Raw genomic sequence first — 20,091 nt, forward strand, 5'->3', positions numbered from 1 at the left:
ATTCCTTAGCGCACTTTTATGACATTCTGTGTAACACATGGAACCAAGGGAAGATAAATTGCAATAATGAACCACTTGATTTCCCATGTGCATTTTTTCCTGTACTGTTGTTTTTTCCCCTTTAGCACAGTTTATTTGCTGTAAGAAGTGTAGTCTTATTTGAGCATCATATAAACCATATAAAGCACATTCTATTTCATGATAAAAATTCAAAATCAGTAATTTGTTGGAAAATTCTTATAATTTATTAGCTGTTACTTCATTCTGATAATTTCTAAGCAATGGTGATCTAAAATTTAAGTCTTCAAATTTTAATTCATAACACAGTAGTAAGCATGCAAAATATTCTAACAAATCACATTTAGCAAAATCTTTATGGTTTATTAAGCCATAGTCTTAAGATTAACAGTCTTTGTGGCTAACCTTCATTTGGGAGTATTGTTTCTGTGATCCCCACTCCTTTTACCATTCAAATTACAACAGGCAATATTTAGGGATGTGTGTGTGCAGCTTTTCTTGAGATTTAAAACATAATGAAATTCTATAAAAATACTCCAGCATAACTGACAGTTATATTACAGACAATTTATTTTTTAAAAATTCATTACAAATATTTTTCTGCTATCTGTAATAAAATATTTATAATCTATTTATAATTTTAAAATATAAAATACTTTCCCTTCGCACATTAATGGTGCAACTTTGAGAGTTCATTGATGGTGACGATAGGGTTGAACATATATGGGGAAGAATCAGGCAAGTCTAGCAAGGCAAGCATCATGGTGGGAGTCTGTTACAGACCACCCAGACAGGACAAAGAGGAAGATGAAATTTTCTTTAAGCAGCTGGAACCTCTAGGCCTTGATCTCATGGGAGATTTCAACTTACCAGGTGTCTGCTGGAAATACAAGATGGCAGAGTTGAAGAGTCTAGAAGGTTTCTGGAGCATATGGAAGAGAACTGCCTGACACAGCTGGTGAGGGAACCAACCAGGCAAGGTGCCCACTGGACCTGCTGTTTGTCAGCAGAAAAGAGCTGGAGGGAAATGTGGTGGTTTGAGGACACGGTGGTCATGGAATGATACAGCTTTTGATCTTTGGAGAAGGGGCTCAGCAGCCTTGGACTGCCAGGGAACAGACTTTGGTCCATTTAGGACACTGGCTGACAGAATCCTTTGGGAGGTATTCCTGAAGGGCAAAGGAGTCCAGGAAGGCTGGGCCCGTTTTGAGAGGGACATCTCACAGGCACAGGATCGGGCCTTTCCCACGTGCAGAATGACAAGCCAGTCAGAAACGTCAGTCTGGGAGAACAGAGAGCTTTGCCTGGAACCTGGGGCAAGAAAGGACAGTTTATGTCCCCAGGTTCCAGGCAACTCAGGAGTACTACAGGAATGTCACGAGGTTATGCAGGGAAAAAAAGATGGGTTGCTACCTGTTCAGTGTATGAGATTTCAGAAGGAAAAAAAGAATTTTTTAAAAAATTAGCCAAATGACAATTAAATTTGCTTATAAACCACCCTAATGAGCATAATATAAAAATTATATTAGACAAATTAAATATGGACTAAAATATGTCATTTTTCAAATGTAATGTTAATCGGGATTTTATGGCTAGAACTTCCAACTTACATTAAATGTTTCAAGCACTCTTATAGCAAGAGGTCATTCAGCTGGATAATCAACCAGTAACAATCTAAGCATTCTCTTGTCATAATAATATGCAGGCCTATTAAGTCAGAAACGCTATTTTCTCATTGAAATTTATCCCATTTCCTGAAACACTGTTCTTCTCTTACTTGTTTTTCTTCTGTGTTCTTACATTTATAAGCATTGGTTTGTTTTTCCTACAGTCAGTTACTCATTCACAGAACAAAAACTGTTGTCCGTGCTCTGTCCATTGTGCCATTTCTGCCTATTACTCAGATATGCAAAATGAAGATAAATTGTCTCCATTTCAGAATGGCTTGATTTTTAAGAGCTTAGCTGGTTTTTGTTAGAAACCTAACTTTTGATCATTAATTATTAATAAAATTCTGTAAATAGCCTATAAATTATCAATGCGATCAATAAATACTTACAGGTATTTTAGGAGAAAAGTTGAGCTTCCCTTAATGTGAGTAAAACTCTGGGAGATAACTTATAGCCTCTATTAGACAGGGAGTACAAAGTGATCTAGCTCAGAGCACTGATAAATTATGATTTTTGATGGTATTTTTACTAAAAAGTTATCCCTTTTAAAGTTTATGGCAAGTAAGATTGCTTAGCATATCAAGACACTGTTTATCCTCAATACATTCATGGAGGCTACTTGAAGGACACTTTCAGTTCATGGTCCTGTATACATAATACAGCCTTTTATTGTTGACAGAGTCCAGAGCCCTGCAAGTATTTTACAGTGCATTATTTTTTAGAACCAATAAATTACTCATCTGAACTATCCAAGTACAAACATGATGACTTTTTTCAGGCTTGACTATGTTACTATTACAATGAATTATGGATTTCAGTGGTTATCTGGTTTTGATGTGTTGCAATAAATCATGATCATTTATGATTGGTTCTGAACTTCATACAGTTTTTTTTTCACATAGTCTGTCCTACCCTTGTAGGTTCCTCAGAGGAACCTTCCTTCCTGTAGGTTCCTTCCTTTTAAAGATATCAGACAATTTCAAGAGAGCACTAGATTGATGTAATTTTTTTAAACAAATTTAAATATATTTTCAGACTTCTTTTCTATTTCATATACAATTATAAAAGCTCCACAAATAAAGAGTGAACTCAAAATTCCTAAGTATTTGTTAAAGGACAGAAGACAGATATTTAAAATATAATTTTTTTTAAAGCCAAAATGCTCCAGTTACAGACTAAATTAGCAGCTATTAGCAGATGATTCATCTAACAGCAGCTTCCAGATTAAAAAACAAAAAAAGAAACAACAAAACAAAAAAAAAGGCAAGACATCTTTAGGCCATATGTGAGTTATGTGAGTGCAGCTATACTCCATACCACAAACATACCCCAGAGGAAAAAAAAAATCTTCCTAATCTCACCTTCTTTAATGCAGTCTATCATGTTTTCTATATCCTCTGTTATCTAGAAATGGCATTTTTGCATTAGAAGTTCAGCCAGTTCCTCGGTGGCACTAAGATTTTACCCTAACTCCCTTTTACTGTGATTAATTATTCTCCTATTCTATTCTCTAACTCTGGATTTCCAATTTTTACTTTTTTTTTCTCTTGATCATATATATTACTTCTGTCTGGAGAATGTATCTTTCTTCACTTTCATTTCTTCTAATTTCTCTACATTCTCCTATATCATACTGCAGCTTGTTATGTATTATGTATTACTACTGGGCTAGGCACTTCCCTCACCAGAACACCTAAGTTAGATTTAAGGGATATATGAGGTCAGTACATTTGATGAAAGAAGAGTTTTATTTTTTTAATATCAGTTCAACACTTAAGGATTTATAATAAAAAAGAATAGAAAGAATTAAATAATTTTTTTTAAAGAACTAGAAGAAAATAATTAATTTTCCACACCCCCAGATCGAGCAAATTCCTGAATGGATTTGAAGTTCCCTAGGACACATGGGACACTTGGTTCCTAGGGAAGCCTTTGCATAGGCCATAACAAAACAGTTTTCTCCTTGTCTGTCATCTCAGAATTTGCAATAAGAGTCACTTATTTTCAGAACCACTAGTACCCAACTCACACGTTTTGATGCCCTTCTTGTCAGAGAGTGCTAGGAGACTCAGTTGACATGATGTTGCTGCATGCACCTGTGTTCAACACAGGTAATTGCAATGAGCGCAGATTCAGCAGTTTCTCAGCTACAGTTTGCACTGCTTTACTTCTACTGCACGTTAATGTAAGGTTGTAGCAAGTTAGGGGTCAGATTTTTTTCCTAAGTAAAAAGTTATAGGACAAGAAAAGTGGCCTTAAGCTGATCAAGGAGTTCAGATATCCAGATTGGTTGTTAAGAAAAATTTCTTCACCAAAAGGGGTGTTAAGCAGAGGAGCAGGGTGCCCAGGGAAGTGGGAAAGTCACCATGGCTGAAGGTATTTAAAGGGCGTGTAGATGTAGGACTTCGGCACTTAGTTTACTTTGAAGATGGAAGTATTAGGTTAATGGTTTGATTCAGTGATCTTAGAAGTCTTTTTCAATCTTGATGAGTCTATGAGTCTGTGATTCCTTACTCAGTGAATCTCAGCTTCTTTCACATTTCCTTAATATGACTGCCCTAATAATCAGGGTCAGGTTTTACACACCAGAAAATGTCTAAGTTGTAGATATGCCCAGATTCTACATGGAAGGCACAGAAGGGAAATATGAATCTCCTAAATGCTTTAGGTATACAGGCTTTTTTTTTTTTTCCCACTACTACTAGGTTTGGTGCAAGATTTCAGGTTGATATCATTCTGAATTTTTAATTATACTGTAATTTAAAGTTGCATTCAATGTATTGTTTCACAGTAGCAGAAGTAGCAATCCACGGTCCTCAACTCTTTTTAGCCCTCCTATCCTTAAATTATTCACTAGCCATTATTAAAAAAAGAGTTTATTTTATTAAAGAATCTCAGGGAAAAACCTCAAGGAAAAACAGGAATTACTTTAAAGTTCATCTCAAAAATCCAGCTAGGTCAGAAATAGATGCTGAACAACAAATGCCTATTTGTCTTAGCTACACATTAGCTGTTTTTCTTTAATATTCTGTTATATAATAGGAATGCTCCTCTATATTGCCTCTAACCTTAACTTCCCTTAATTTTGTAAGGTAGTGACACTGCTTGACCACTTCCCCCTGAAACCAAGCAAAGGATGACTCTTACCAGCACAGAACAGAACAGCATCAGTCCTGCTACACACCATTCTCAGCTGGGAGTGACAAATAGCATGAGGAAAATAAGCATGTGCAGAGCTCACACTCATTTGAGCTGCAACATAGAAATGCAAAAGATCATTTTCTACCTGGAGCATATTTCCTGGCAGCATAGGAAAAGTAGCAGCACAACTGAGCAATTACATTCTCTATTCTGACACATTCCACAGCTGAATACCTAGCGCAAAACCAAAGAGAAAACAAAACATACTGCAAGGAAAACTCATCCAAGCAGACCCCGATCTCAGCAGAAAGACATCACATCATATTGACCACTGCCTCCAACCTGCCACTGCTGCCTGACTGCAGTGTTTGTGGTGTTAAACCATCTGGCTGCAGGGAATAAGCTCTTCTGAGAGACAGTGAAGGCTGTGAGCTCCTGCTTCCCAGTCAGCCTGGTGTTTGCTCCTTCCCAGCTGGAACACAGGACTCGCCAGAGACCCAGCTGGGACGTATCAGACACAGGCTAAGAAGCCAAGTCAAACACACTCGGTGGGAGTGGAGGAGTCTACTGTAATTATTGGTGAACTATTCAGCCTTTAACCTGTGTAGGATTGAAGTCTGTCCATGGTTAAAGCCTGAGGAATTTAGCGTTTATTTTAAAGTTGTAAGTGCATGAACAGTTCTTGAACAGTTTAGGTGTGGTTTAGATAATTCTATGATATTTTCTCTTACAGAATCTGCAAAATATAAATTTTACTATCTTGTGTTGAACCAAGCTGGACCATCCTGTAATTGACAGTTCTTCACTCTGTTTCTTTAATGTGGATTAATTATTTCTCTACCTATTTTAAGAGTCCCCGGGATTTAACTCTGCATTGTCAGGCAGATATACCAAGCAGATGATTAGAAATGTTTGTGGTATTTATAAGGAATAATGTGCACTTTTTTATTCTCTCCATGATGCCATCACACTTATTGTAACTCATCATAAACCAATGGGTTTGTAAATAATAAACTTTCCAATAATCCAAGTCTAGAAAGGTGTTTGGCTTCCAAATTTAATTTAAAAAATAATCAAACAGTTTACAGCATCCCTGTTTCTTCATCCATAAATAATAAACACTGCAACTACTTCCCCAAAGTAGCACTCAAGCATGTGACTTGCTTTGGCTCATTATTTTATTGCATTAAGTATTTAAAGCTGACAATAATATCTTGTCAATAATTTCTTAGAAAGTGGAGGTTTTATACAATGGTTTCTATTACCAAGAGCTCCATTTTCCTGCGTGAGCCTTCCTGATGTTTGTTGCCAAATAGGACAGCATCTGTACCTCTAACAGACTCCACCATGTTTTTCCATCAAAAATTGCTTGCAGCTTACATTTGAGATCCAGTATGGATTAAGAAAAAAACTAAAAGAAAATTTTCTATCATTGTGTTGGCACTTGCAAAACATAGCACATGTAAATCATAATACTCCCTTTGGACAAACACATTAAATTATTTCAGTAAATTATTTCAGTTTCTGGCAACTATTGCAATACCTCAAATGAGAATTTAGTACTAGAAATGCTCATGACCATGAGCTCTCACTTCACACAGTCCTAGAAGATGTTTGCTACCTACTGAATAAATACAGATAATGAGATTTGCATCGTATGTATCATTTCAATGGTGCTTTGAATTTTTTGAGTGCTCTTGCTTGCTAGCAGGTAGCCTAAGGAATGTGAGTGTGCCAGGTCTACTTCATCTCCAGCTGCTGCATGCTTTTACCAGCTTTTCTTTTTCTCTGACCAGAAATTAAAAAAAAAAAAAAAACAAACAAAATCAACATCTTAATCCTACATGAGGGTATAGAATGCATTTTGATGTTTACATAGTTATGGCATACATGCAAACAAATTAAATATTCCACAACTAAATTAATTACTGGTTCAACATATCTTAAGGTCAGGAAGGGCCCTCTATGGTACTAGAGATTCACACTGAGAGCCAGGACCAAGATTTTATGTCCTTTATGTGCCTTCAAAAACTAATAACAGTGTGAAAGGCTGTTTTTCTTATACTTAAAAAAGGTTTGCTCTTGCTTTTGGAAAAATGTCAAAACCTGAAAGCACACCTAAGCAGAGAAGCACAAACATGAGCCAGAACAGGAGCAGACTTACCTTCTGAGGATCTGTTAGATAGCAGTTCAAGTCTGTAACGTATGGCCAGTTCTTCAGTGGGCCAGGCTGATTTCAGGAATACATTCTCAATTGTGCCTGATGTGGAAGTTTAATTTTTTTTTTCAGACTGCTGCCTAAAAGTAATCTCATTTTGCATGAAGTAAAAAGATTATATCACATAAATCCTGGAAAAGATAAGGCGAAAAATATACAGCATGCTATAGACAATAAAATCTACTATTTTGTGCTGCTTTTATGTATTTGCAAAAGGCAAGAGTGATACTATTTATATATTATACATATTCATTATATATGCATAAAAGGTTTATACCTGAACAAGCTCTAAACAATATTCCAGAAATGCAGGTATAATAAAAAAACCCTTTATTAAACCTCTAGAAGGAGTTTAAAAGAAGTCTGAAAACTCAAACATTGCTGAAGACATTAATTCCAGTTGTTAAAGTCATAGCCCTGAGTCTCTGGGTGAAGTCTTTCCAACTCACTAGTCCATGCCTGTCCCTACACAGACAAAAAGCTTCTTGATGTATATATTCTGAAGTGCTAAAGCTAAGAATAAATATCATATGCTCTTTTCAAACCTTTATGGCTGAGAGCTTCCTGCTTAGTTTCTACTCAGCTCTCTTAGTGGCTTCCATGGAAATTAGTTCAAGTAGGGTGAGTAAAGACCAGGCAACAATTTCAGAATAAATAACAGCTCTCATTGCTGAATGGCAATGATACATTATGAACAAAAGCACAGGCTCCTTTTCCCTGAGTCCTTCAGTGGTTCATGAAATAGAAAACATTTTGCAAATGAGCAGAGAAAAACAGGCACAAGCAGGGGAAGAAATATAAATGACTGTATTAGAAAGCTACGGACACATTGCAGTACGCCAGCAGCATAGCAAGTGAAGTTATGTAATTCTGCTTATTTTCTGTTACCAACACCAAGATGTATCAGAACATGATTCTACCTTCAAGCTATTCTTCATAATCAGAAAACATTTCAAGAACTTTGGTGTTTTTTTTACACCAATGACAGATGAAACCCTAGAGATACTGGAAAAACTGAATTTTCAGAGTCAAGTTATCTGCCTACCTTTAACACTGCACACATCTTCATACAGGAAAATACAGTAGTGGCTTCCACATTTGCAGCCATTTTTCTTCAAGAAAAAAGCATTTATAAAAACTCTTCCTAAAATAAGTAAAGTATGTTCCTACATTAGAACTTAGTCATTTACTAAATATTTTTAACTTGTCCGTTACATCCATATCATTAATCTACTGTGTGCAACTAACCATATATTTTAGTTGAGAGCTGCTGTATTTAGTAAAACTTGCTTGTGATTCATATTCTTAAACACACTCAGAGATAAATTCCAATGAAGCTCAAAGATTCATCCGAATGGCCGCTGAAACAACATTTCATAGTACAGAAATGTGTTCAGATAAATTATCAGAGCACTATAAGCTATAATAATGCTCTTTAAAAGACTTCTAAGAATTACTCATGCAACACTGTCATGCAACATCATTATCTTCAGAGGAAAAGTTAAAGACCAATGTATGACAGATCAAACTGATTTGCTGCAGTATCTGACTAAAAAACCACAGAGGGCTGGCAATGTATTCTAGAACCCCAAATTGTCAGAAGCACCTTATCAATCAGAAGTAGAAAGTGATGGGGAAGGAAGCAACTCCTGTGAAACAAAACAAGCTCTCTATATTCAGTGTTGACAGTATAAAATGGTGCAAAGAATTTAACATAATTGTTTCACCTGTTTTGTCTTTTCAAGGCTTTTCTGTGCATGAAATATCTGGCTTTAGCCAGTAATTTCTGTGTGTGGGATCTGTAACAGTACCATGTATGTACAGAGTGGTATCTCAGTATTCTGCCCATGAAAGCCTCTAGAGAAATATAATTCTGTTCATGTTCCCATGTTTATCATGCTTAAAGGAGAAGAATTTTTAGATCTCTGTAAAGGACTGTAGACATTTTTTTAACATTCATAGGCCTCAGGTTTATAATATGCCCAATAATTTCTTCAATACCTAGGATAATCTCTGTGTATGCTCTCCAAACCTGCATGTCTGACCCCACTTATAAATATAAGTTGTATCTTCCTTCATCATAAATATGGATGAGCATATGACTCAGTTCAATCTTTGAACAAATGTCTTCATTATTGCTTCCTGCATCTGTGGATGAATCATGGCCCTCTCTCTTCCTTTGCATTGGACAATGAAGACTTGGAATAGCATTTAGCCTGGTTAATGGTCTAAGAATAAGGAAAGACTTAACTTTTTCAGAATCATGGATTTGAAATTTGCTGATTCCTTACCTTGAATAGGGTGAGGAAACACGAGTAATGTGTGCAATGGACGTTACAGAATAAGAAAACACAGTATACATTTTATGCAGATTTCTGTATCTAGGTAGTTTTAATAGTACTACCTGATAGTTACATATAACAAAATAATGATAAGTGATGTGATATCTGTTTTTTTAATGTCATTGGCATGGCACAACCATGCAACTCAAGAAGACGAATTCATCAGTAACTTTATACTTGAAAATCTTTGTCTTTTACAAATTACTTTGGAAATACTGAAAGTTTAATGGGCAGACTGGGTTTGGTCCAGTAAACTTCTGAAGTTTGATCTGGTATAGCAGACTATTTTCAGCGCTCTATGAACCCAGTCGTCAACAAGATGTTACCCAACAGTAACTGTATGAGAAGTATTTGAATGTGTAATTGTACATGCCTACCTATAATGGTATTTCTGTTATAAGTGCAAGACGACAGAAGAGTTAAAGTGTTTCTAAATACTTCACAGAGAATTGTGTTCTTTGTCTATTGGAAATCTATTCCTTGTGATTTCCCTAGTGCCACTCACTCCCTGCTTCCTCTTAGATAACTGTCCTCTGCCTGTGGCACAAGTATTTTAATTGAGTTTAAAATGCATCTGTTGGCTGATAATCTCAATTCTCAGATATATGGCCTAAAGAAGCAATGTCAGTTGAATACTTGTACTGTCAAAACCAGTTTTATGCTGCTTCAGATCCCATCTTTCAGATATATTTAAAAAAAAGTAAAATAAATCTATCATTCACATGGATTCGTGAATGAACCAACTTTGAATTACTTTGGAAATCATTCTGTTTATAATCAATTGAAAGTTCAGTGTACAGAGCAATGCTGCAAAACCCATCTCTCCAAGATCAATATATTACTATTAATCAGCCCTAGATCATAAGCTTCAGAGAATGGAACATATTTCAAGTAAGATAAGGTCTGTCAAGTAATGATGAAATTGTAGGTGGATATAGTAGTAGGTATTTTGGAACAAAAATTTTATTTATACTGTTAAAAGGTGCAGAGTCATTGATCTGCACTAGCTCTGGGTTACTGCAATACCTGTTCCATGATTAGAAAAGGGGACATTTTTGCCAATAATCTCTAATGTCACACACGACAATTCATTGTCTATCTCCAGACAATTTAATTATGAACATACCTTAATTTCAGTAGATATAATATGATCAATTGATAATCATCTACTAGTCATAATTATTTCTAAATAATTCTCATTTAAATTAAAAATTCATTAAGCTGATATAGGTAGGCACTTTGTGTGAAGTACTTTTGCTTAATAATAAATCAAATCCTTTGATTTTGTGAAAGACCCAACAATTATTTCAGAAATTACGTTTCCTTGTACAAAACATGTTATCAAAAACAAATTGCCAGAAAAGTGGTAGGTATTAAGAACCTCAAGTAAACATTTACAGAAAAGGTACCTGTGATTTTCCAGAAAAAAAATGTATTTGAGAAAGGAGAATGGAAAACAGAAACAAATCTAGATTGTCTTTGGTCTCAGTCTATGTTTAAGCAGTATCCCTAACATAAGGACAATCATTAAAGCCACATAATTGAAAACTTTTTATATTGCATTATGTTATGCTTAATTGCTTTGTTATGCTTAATTACATTATGTTACATGTTACCATGCCCCATAGAGCAGTATTTATTTGTTTAAGCTTGAGACAAAAGCATAACCTTTCAACTAAAGAAGCTATCAAAAATACATATATTTTGCTGGCATAAGTATATCTCTTAATTGAAGCGTCTGCTCACATAAACAGATGTAGCAGTGAAAAAAATATTATAGAGAGAGCTTCTAGTCAAACAAATAATTTAGCAATCAAAACATCTAAACATGAAGGGCAACTCAATTTCTGGAACTAGGTAGGAAAATGTACAGATAGATTATGTCGGTTTAGAAATTAAATTGCCTGAAGAACCTCTGGAAGGTCTCTAATGAGTGAGAAAGTACTGCATGCTCTTTGATTCAATTCAAGCAGGCAGAAGTAGCTATCTGTAAGTGTTCATGGAGAATATTATTACTGTATGCTCTGGAGGCAGACAAAGTACAAGGATCAATTCTGTATTGATGTATTCAAAGGATGTCTAGTAACTACCCTTTTTTTCAATGGCAACATAATTATTTCCTCACATTGAAAATAGTATTTCTCTTAATCTTATCATGAAACTTGGCTTAATCATGAGATTACAAATCTGATTGCATGTTATTTAGAACATTACAATGTCATTCATAAATTCACATAAGAAAAACTTGAGCTTAGGCAGCAGCCTTCAGAGGGAGTAGATTTTGGGCAGCAAAGTCTTTTCCCATTTCTGAGAATTTCTGAAGGTAAAAAGAAATCCTCTAAAATTTAAACTGAAAAATCAAAGAAATATTTCAATAAGAACAGTAAAATTAAGGACCCCTTGCAATAAGATACTCTTTGAATCAATTTGAATCTCAGTGTATAAATTCTGGATAATTACCGCACAATATGCAATAAACTGTAGAGCTTAAAATATTAACTTCCCTCTAAGTTCTGTGCTTTTAAGACACATTGGATTTACTTTGAACTTTTACTTAAGTCACTAATAATAGAAGCAAAAATAATGGTAACCGGGAAATAAGAATGGACTGAAGATTGAAAATGTCCAGGTAAAATGATAATGCAGATAGTGATTAGTCATTTCTTCTTTCCAAACTGGTAATTCTCTTTCTTTTTCTACAAACACTGTTGGCTGAATGAGACCCTTTGTTCATAGACTTGCAGAATGGTTAAGCCTGGAAGGAAGTTCTGGAGTTCATCTGGTCCAAATTCCTCTCTCAAGCCAGCCAGAACAAACTACCCAGGACCATGTACAGATGTTCTTATTCTTCAGGGATGGAAACTCCACAGTCTCTCAACCCGGGGCCAGTGCTCTGTCATCCTTACAATAAAAAGTGTTTCTTGAGGTTCCTTCTGTGTTTCAATCTGTGTCCATTTCCTCTGGCCCTGTCACTGAGCACCACTGAAAAGATCCTAGCTCCGTTTCCTCTAAACCTTCCCTTCTGGAATTTATACACACTGTTGACACTCCTTCAAACCTTCTCTTCTCCATGATGAATAGTCCTAATTCTCTCAGCCTCTCCTCATAGATTAGATACTACAGGAACTTTTTTGGTGTGACTTCACTGGATTTTGTCTGATATGTCTCTTTTTTTCTGGAGAGACCAGAACTGGATGCAGTAGCCCAGGTGCAAAGTTATTAATAGCCATTTCAGTTTCACAGTTACAAAGGCTAAAGGAGGAGAACATATCTGACAGAAGTTTCAGACTTTCTACCGTTAGCAGCTCATCCAACAGCCACAGGTTTGTATCATCCCACCTTTTTCTGTTCAGAAATGAAATGGACATGAAGCAGTGAAACAGGAGTGGTGAAGCATCCAGTGTTTGACATGTATGCTAGAGGAGCAATTCCAGAGTTGGTACATCAGTAGTCTCATAACCTGCCTGACGAGCAAATCTTGAACTGTCCTGTGCTGCTGAGTCTGGCTGACTGCACAACTGGATCTGAAAACATTTTATAGTTGGAAAGGTCACAAAGATATTTTCATAGTCGATTACATCAACCTCAACAAAATTTAGAAGTATATTGATGGAAGCAGTTAAGGAGACTAATCCTTTAAATTGGAAAGGTGTAAGTGCCTTTGATTTACTAGGAGAAAGAAGCAACATTTTTCTTCCATGTTAATGAGAAAGATGAAAAGAAATAATTAGAAACAATGGAAATTTGTCAGGAATCAAGATAATCAAATCCAGCCCCTGTTCCTGCTTGCAACCTTGCAAAAAAATTACTTCAGAAACTTACATATTTTTAAGGTTAAACGTCTTAGTTTTCTTGCACTTGGAAGATAATAGTGGAAGAACTTTCAACTTATTTATCATTAGCTTCAGCTATAGCTTCATGAAAAGATACTCATTGATTTCCCTAACTTAAAGAGCTGTCTTGTCCCCATTTACTCCTACACTATACTTTGTGAATCTAGTCGCTATTTAAGTTAGATTTCTGTTCTTATCAACCTGGCAATATCTATTGCAAATTTAGCTCATCTTTCTTGATCATCAGTGATCACAATTTATACATTACATGGAAATTAACAGAAATAGACAGGCCTGAAAGTGGAATGTTTGAGGGAGAAAATCCGACTAAAGCTCTTAGTATACTTATAAGAATAGATCAATTATTCTGAAAATTTGAAGGCACCAACTTTTACAATAAAAGAATTGCCTCATTATTTCTTCTCTCTTCAGCTATAGAGAGCATATGGAATAACTGTGACTAAGACCTAAACAATTACTGAGAGGCAAATTAGATGGCAGAAGGGTATCAAAGGAAGATCATGGTTGTAGTAAAAGCAGCTTCTGTAAGTTTAATGATGCAGAAGTGTACCACATGATCATAAGAATGGTGAGGACATTGGCATAGGATGGCACAGAGTCTGTCAATAGCTTGTAATGATCTCAGCACCGGTGCTGTTAAGTTGCACATTGTTACAGTAAAAAAAAAAAATACTTAAAACTATTTAACTTTTTTGACTTTCATGCTGTTAAAGATGATTAAATATAATGTAGCAATAGCTATAGGGCATGTAGAGATCATAAAAAGATGAAAGAGGCATAGCGTGACGACCCAACAGTGCATCAGCAGTAATGGCAGAACAGTAATAGTCTACGTATTCTTCATGCAGCTCCCATGCTGCTCAAAACCCTCTCTGTCATGGACTAGATTAATGAAACTGAGAAGAACTTTATAAAGGTAGCACTTTGCTGCTAAAAACTGTTAACTATCTAATCTTTCTGTGACACTAATGCTACCTTTTTACACTGTAAATTTTTTCCTAGAATTCTTCATTTTCTGTGTACTTAGAGACCTTGATTATTATAAATTACTTGTGCTCTATACCTGGAAATTTTGTTGAAACCAAACTACTTATTCTTCTGTAAGTTGACATGAAAAAACACATACAAAACAAAACAATCTGTATAAGCTCATAGACTCTACCATGAGCAGTTCTAATGACAACAGTGAAATTACTAGTAGGAAGGCACTCAAGAATCTAAGTTTTGCAGTCCTGGCTGTAAATTCTTGTAATAGTAAATCTCACTAAATACAGAAGGCATTTAAGAGATTGACCTTAAGAATAAAAATAGAGAGCCAGAATTGTCTTCCATGAAGAACTGTATGTCAGCATTTTGTTTTCACTTCATTCTCTCCTAGAGTCAGCATCTTTTCAACCATTTTTATTTTAATGGAGATCATATCTGATAGAAGATTCTTCATTTCATGTGCTTGGTCCAGCCTTCTCTATTTCAGTATTTCACTTTCCTATAAAAGCCCTGTTTACATACATATTTTCTTAGGGAAACAAGAATCCTGGTTCTTTTTGAGGACTCACATGTATTGTACTGGCAACTTCAGCAATAGATGCAGGAAGGATTGTGATTCATAGACCCTTGAAAGCCCTTAACGGATTGCAGTCTTCTACTAATTTGTCTGTGATTCCTTCCACATATCATTTCCTCCATAATATCATCTTTTTTTCAGCACCTAATGGTATTTTTTTATGAAAGTTCTTTGTTTTGTCAAGAAATGTAAGCACTACCTTCCACAGTGCTACTGAAGCAAGACACTGTCTTGTAGTTTCTTCCTTACAACTCTATGAAATTCAGCATGATAAACATCAATTACTGAATGCTTCATTCAGATTGTAGATACAATGAATATTTCAGGTTCAAAAATACTTAATAAAGAGATTCTGAAAAAATATTCTCAGAATTTCTTCTCAAAGACAAAGGCCACTAAGACAAAGTCTCTGTTGCAATAGTGTCATGATTTAAGGAATATTCCTCAATACAAGGCCCCCAGTGAGACTTTGCAAACTCACACTTCCCTACCCTCTTTCCTCCCTACCGTCCCACTCCAGGGGTGGAGTTGAGAATTTGAGGCACAAAAGTGAAAATTATAGGTTGAGATAACAATCTAATGGAAACAGCAATGAGACAAGAAAACAAACAGTAACAGCAACCAAATTAACAGCAAAAGTTATGACACACAGGGGTGATTTACGTGGAAAGTAAAAAAAAAAATACTGGACAATTTTGCTCACCATGCTTTCTCCCCTGACCAAAACTGGGAGAGTCCCTTACTCGCACAGCTGGCAAGTGAGGTGGGACGTCAGTGAGTGACATCAGGCTCTGTCTGTGCCCCCTTGGCACAGTGCACTGCAGCCCAGAGCTCCTCGGCTGAGGTGATCCAGCAGGCTCTGCCTCCCCACTAGCTGGCACCGCAGGAATTCACCACTCTGCCTGGATCCTTTAAAAATAATACCTCAGTCCTGGCTGCCACTGGGACAAATGAGTAACTGACTGTCAGCTCCTGCACTTAGGAGTTTTGAGACTGATAAAAAGAGCTACACAGGAAGAAAAGCGTCCAAAGAATATAGCAGAATAGGAACAAGGGAAAAGAAAGAGCAGTATGATACTTTGCACAATGATACATTGCCTAAGGATAAACAGGTGTACAAAATTTAAGCATATTCCTTTGGATAAAAATTCAGAGAGTTTATTCAGCTTTTTTTATTTACTATTTCCATCTATTTTTTTCTTTGTTTGTTTCAGACACATATCACTGAGTGCACTCTTTTCTACTGTAGCTGAAACTGGATATGGTTCTGAAAAGTGGAAATGTATGAAGGTATTAAAAGAAGACAGCCAAAGATTCTTGTCAGACAGGCCCCCTGATTGAGCCATGACAGAACAGGGTACCTCATTCAAATATCCCAATCAGAATTTACTCTAAAATCAGTGCGCATAAATACCAAATACAGATTAGATTACAGGCCTAACTGTGCACTTTCGAATTTGGAGTGGTTATTGATGTCTGGTATTTATGAGAAATTAAGTTTTCCATTAATGTTTATATGTGTGTTTTACATGTTTGATCACGTAAATTTTAAAGCCCCTGATTGACATTTCTGTGAAAAAAGGAATAGCACAACAGCATCGTGTTTTGGCACCTGAAATCAAAGGATTTTATTAGAATTTGGCAGGAAATCAAAGTTTTGGTCTTTGTTCCAAATCCTCCAAACTGGAGATCCTTTCAGATTTGAGCAAAGTCTTATCCAATACGTTACTGAAGAATGGACTATGGTTTAGGGTGGGGGCATAAAGGATATAAATATTTTGAGAAAAGCTTAAGTTTTACTTTGCATTAGCATAAAAAGAAAAAAAAATTCTGAGGGGAAGTTCTGCAGGGGAAAAAAACCAAAAAATAGGTTTTGTGGGGTTTTATCCCTCAAAACCTCTTTTTTCTCCTTTTTTCTTTAATTTTTTTTTACCCAGACAGTATTTGAACTTATAATAATTTAGAAGTTTAGAAGTATTTTGAATTTAGAAGAAATGAGCTTTGAAACACAAGTGAGGACAAGGTGCACAAGCATGATTGTAAGGCTATATTAATCATTATTTGTGCAAATGAAGTTGTCATAATTACTTTCAGACTTGGTTTGAGACTGCTCCTAGAAATCCATCTTTTGATATGTACAAGGGAGGGAGCTTCATTACCTTTTAGTCTGTGCCTAATACTGTTGGAGTGTTTTGGGGGTGCCATAAAATCCTTGCAATGTTCCATGACTAAAATATTATGGAAGGATCATACCTGGAGAATTCTGTGTTGAAGGCTGAGATGAGTTTTAGGCTCAAGAAAATATACAAGGATTTTCTTTACTAAGTTATGAGCGAAACATATCCTTCCAAACATTACTACTTTTATACTAGTAAATAAGAATTTTGGCTGAGAAGTTACAAAGTCAATTATTTATTCTGAGTTACTGTGATTTTAATATATTTAGGTATTATTTGGAATAATTTCTCAGTTCCTACTGATCTTTGTAATAGAATAACCCCAGCATTCAAAATGAATGCTTACTGAAAGTCTGTACTATGACAATACCTGTCTCCCTCCTTCTCTCTTCTCCCATCTCTCTGTATTTCTATTATAATTACTACTAATCCAGGCTTTATTCTGAGTGATCATTTTAGACTGCAAACAGTGAAGAAAAAAATACAGTTTTGTATTCTTTTTCCATATTGATCAATAAAACCAGGTTAAGAATTCACAGAGATTCTTTCTTTCTTAAAAGCATAATTATTTACAACCAATTGGCAACAAAGTTATAATTTTTAGCAGAGACTGGAACCTGAACTTCTGGAGCTATCAGTATTTTATATTGCTTCATTTTTTTGCATTCTCCTCTATATTTCATGTAGCAATTTGTTTTTGTGAAGTAAACTGACAAATAAGTTTTACTTCAGTAAAAATATTTTTTGAGCTTGCCAAGGTAAATGTTATCAGCTGCAGAACACAGAGACTGGCCAGAATTGAACAATAACTTTTTCATGGCACAGACATAATGCCACTCTCTTTTGCCTACAGTTCCAAAGGTACCTCTTTTTACATTTACATTTTTATTAACTTTTTACATGAAAGCCTGAAGTTTATTATCCTTTCTGCAAACAATTGAAGCAGTAGGTTGACCAGCTAAAGAGATAAACAGAAGCTTATTTTGACAGTGCAAGTTTTACTGTGGGTGTTGTGCTAAATTTTCTTTGTTGCATTTTCGTGTTAGAAGGCTATCAGTGTGTAGCTGTGAGATACTGTCCTGCATTTCAAATAGATACACTGTGTGGAAGGAATCTGGATTTTGTGCAGAAAGTCAGCCTCTAAGACTGGAACTACTTTTAGTATGTGTGTTCAAGAACAAATGTGCATATCATATAAAAAATTCAGAACAGAGTGTTACTATTTTATCAGCTGCCACAACAGTAAATTATTACAGCTATTTTACACATGCTGCTGATCTGTGCAAACTTCTGAGTGCAGTGAATTCAGTGAATTCTCTGCTTGTTTTTTTTGAGCACAAGAGCATTTTTTGTGACACAGTAGCTGTTTCTGTGTTCATCTGAGATGGTGACTAATTATTACCATGCAAGAGGAAACTACATTGTTATTACACAATGGGAATGGGGGGGTCTGAGGGGAATGAGGGTTAGGAGAAATAAATTGCCATGAAATGTGAAGAGCTTGAGGAATATATGTTGCAGCCTCCTTTGACAAGGGACATTTGTGAGATTGTCAATTGTACTGATTAACCAAATAACTACTCAATGTCACTTTTTACTTTTCTTTTTAGTAGAAACTAGTATTTTAAGTAACATTTTTAACCAATTCCCTCTGTTTAAGGGTTTGCATTGAAGTAAAGGGGGAAAAAAAAAGAAAAACTAGCCAACCCAGGTATTATTCAAGGCCTGCTTTCACACATTCTTGGATGTTATTTTTCTTCAGGATTAAGAGCTGCTTCAGTTTGTACTCAAGCTGCAGCAAGCACACTCAGCCTGACATACTGCACAACTTAAATATGAGATAAAGAAACATATAGAAAGATGGTGTTTTCAAAATGGAAAAGAGATAACGCAGACGTTATTTACATTATGTAATAATGAATCTTATTGCCTCTTTCTTAATACCCCTTTGGCTGTCATTCCATAGACAATACAGGTAGGCAGTGTATTTTCAGTGTTGCCAGTTGTTATCAGGCTTAATGCCAAGATAAATAGAGCCTGAACAAGGAATACTATACTTCAACTGCTCACTAAATTAATTTTTTTCCCCATTAGATTTCAACACACTTATGCAAAAAATAGCCCTTTTTTCCATTTTACTTGGGTTTCTGTCACTTAGCTCTGTGACAAAGCTTTTGGACAATTACAATTCCAATGAGCCAGGAGCCTCTCAGAAGCTTCTACTAACAGCAAACTAACAAATACACTAGTGCCTGCAGTAACTAGCAATCCAACAAACCACATTCCATAGCCCTTTTGTGAATTTTCAGTACCTATTTTTAGAGACATAGCAGTGACAGGCAATAAAGGTCATTTCAGAAAGCAAGGCTGAAGTCATCTTGGTAGTGTTTTAAATTTGTTGATCTCAAAGCCTGTGGATATTTCTGAACTAAAGTCAGCATTTCTTTTCATTCTGTGTCTGTGCTGATACACAGGAACATTTCCTGCAGTCTGGGATATCTGCACTAATACAAATTTTATAATATGTCTGCTGGGTCATACAATTGTGACAGCTATAATGTACAGCCACCCTTTGGTAAGACATGCACCCCTCCAGCAACTACAGCAGTAATGAGAAAAATAAACAGGAAGGAGACACTTTTATAAAGTCCCCAAAAGTTTTGACTTCTAGTGTCATTAAAGGCTTAAAACCAGGAAGAGATCCATAAAATAGAAGCCCCAGGTCATGAGCATGCAACAAGTGTACAGGCATCTAACTAGTGTTCATGCCAAATGGAGTTAGCTGCCAAAAAACAAACATTTGGGAAAATATTAGTTGTTACTGTTGTGAGCTACTTGAACTACAATAATTCAGGAAGAGTCACTCTTGAGACGCACATCAGGTTTGTGGATTAAAAAAATGAGAATTAGCACAACTCTAAGCACTCAAATTTACCCCATCCTAAACTTATTCAAAGTTGTAAGAATATATTCTCATCCTCCACAGTACAGAAGAAATCAATCATAAAATTACTTAAAAGCTTATAGCTTTCAGGGGTTTCTCAGCCTCAAGGCCCCTTTGTGTCGAGGCAACAGAATGTTTACTAGTAAATATTTTACTAGCACAC

This window comes from Ammospiza caudacuta, chromosome 4 (genome assembly GCF_027887145.1).
Source record: "Ammospiza caudacuta isolate bAmmCau1 chromosome 4, bAmmCau1.pri, whole genome shotgun sequence".
Taxonomy (NCBI): domain Eukaryota; kingdom Metazoa; phylum Chordata; class Aves; order Passeriformes; family Passerellidae; genus Ammospiza; species Ammospiza caudacuta.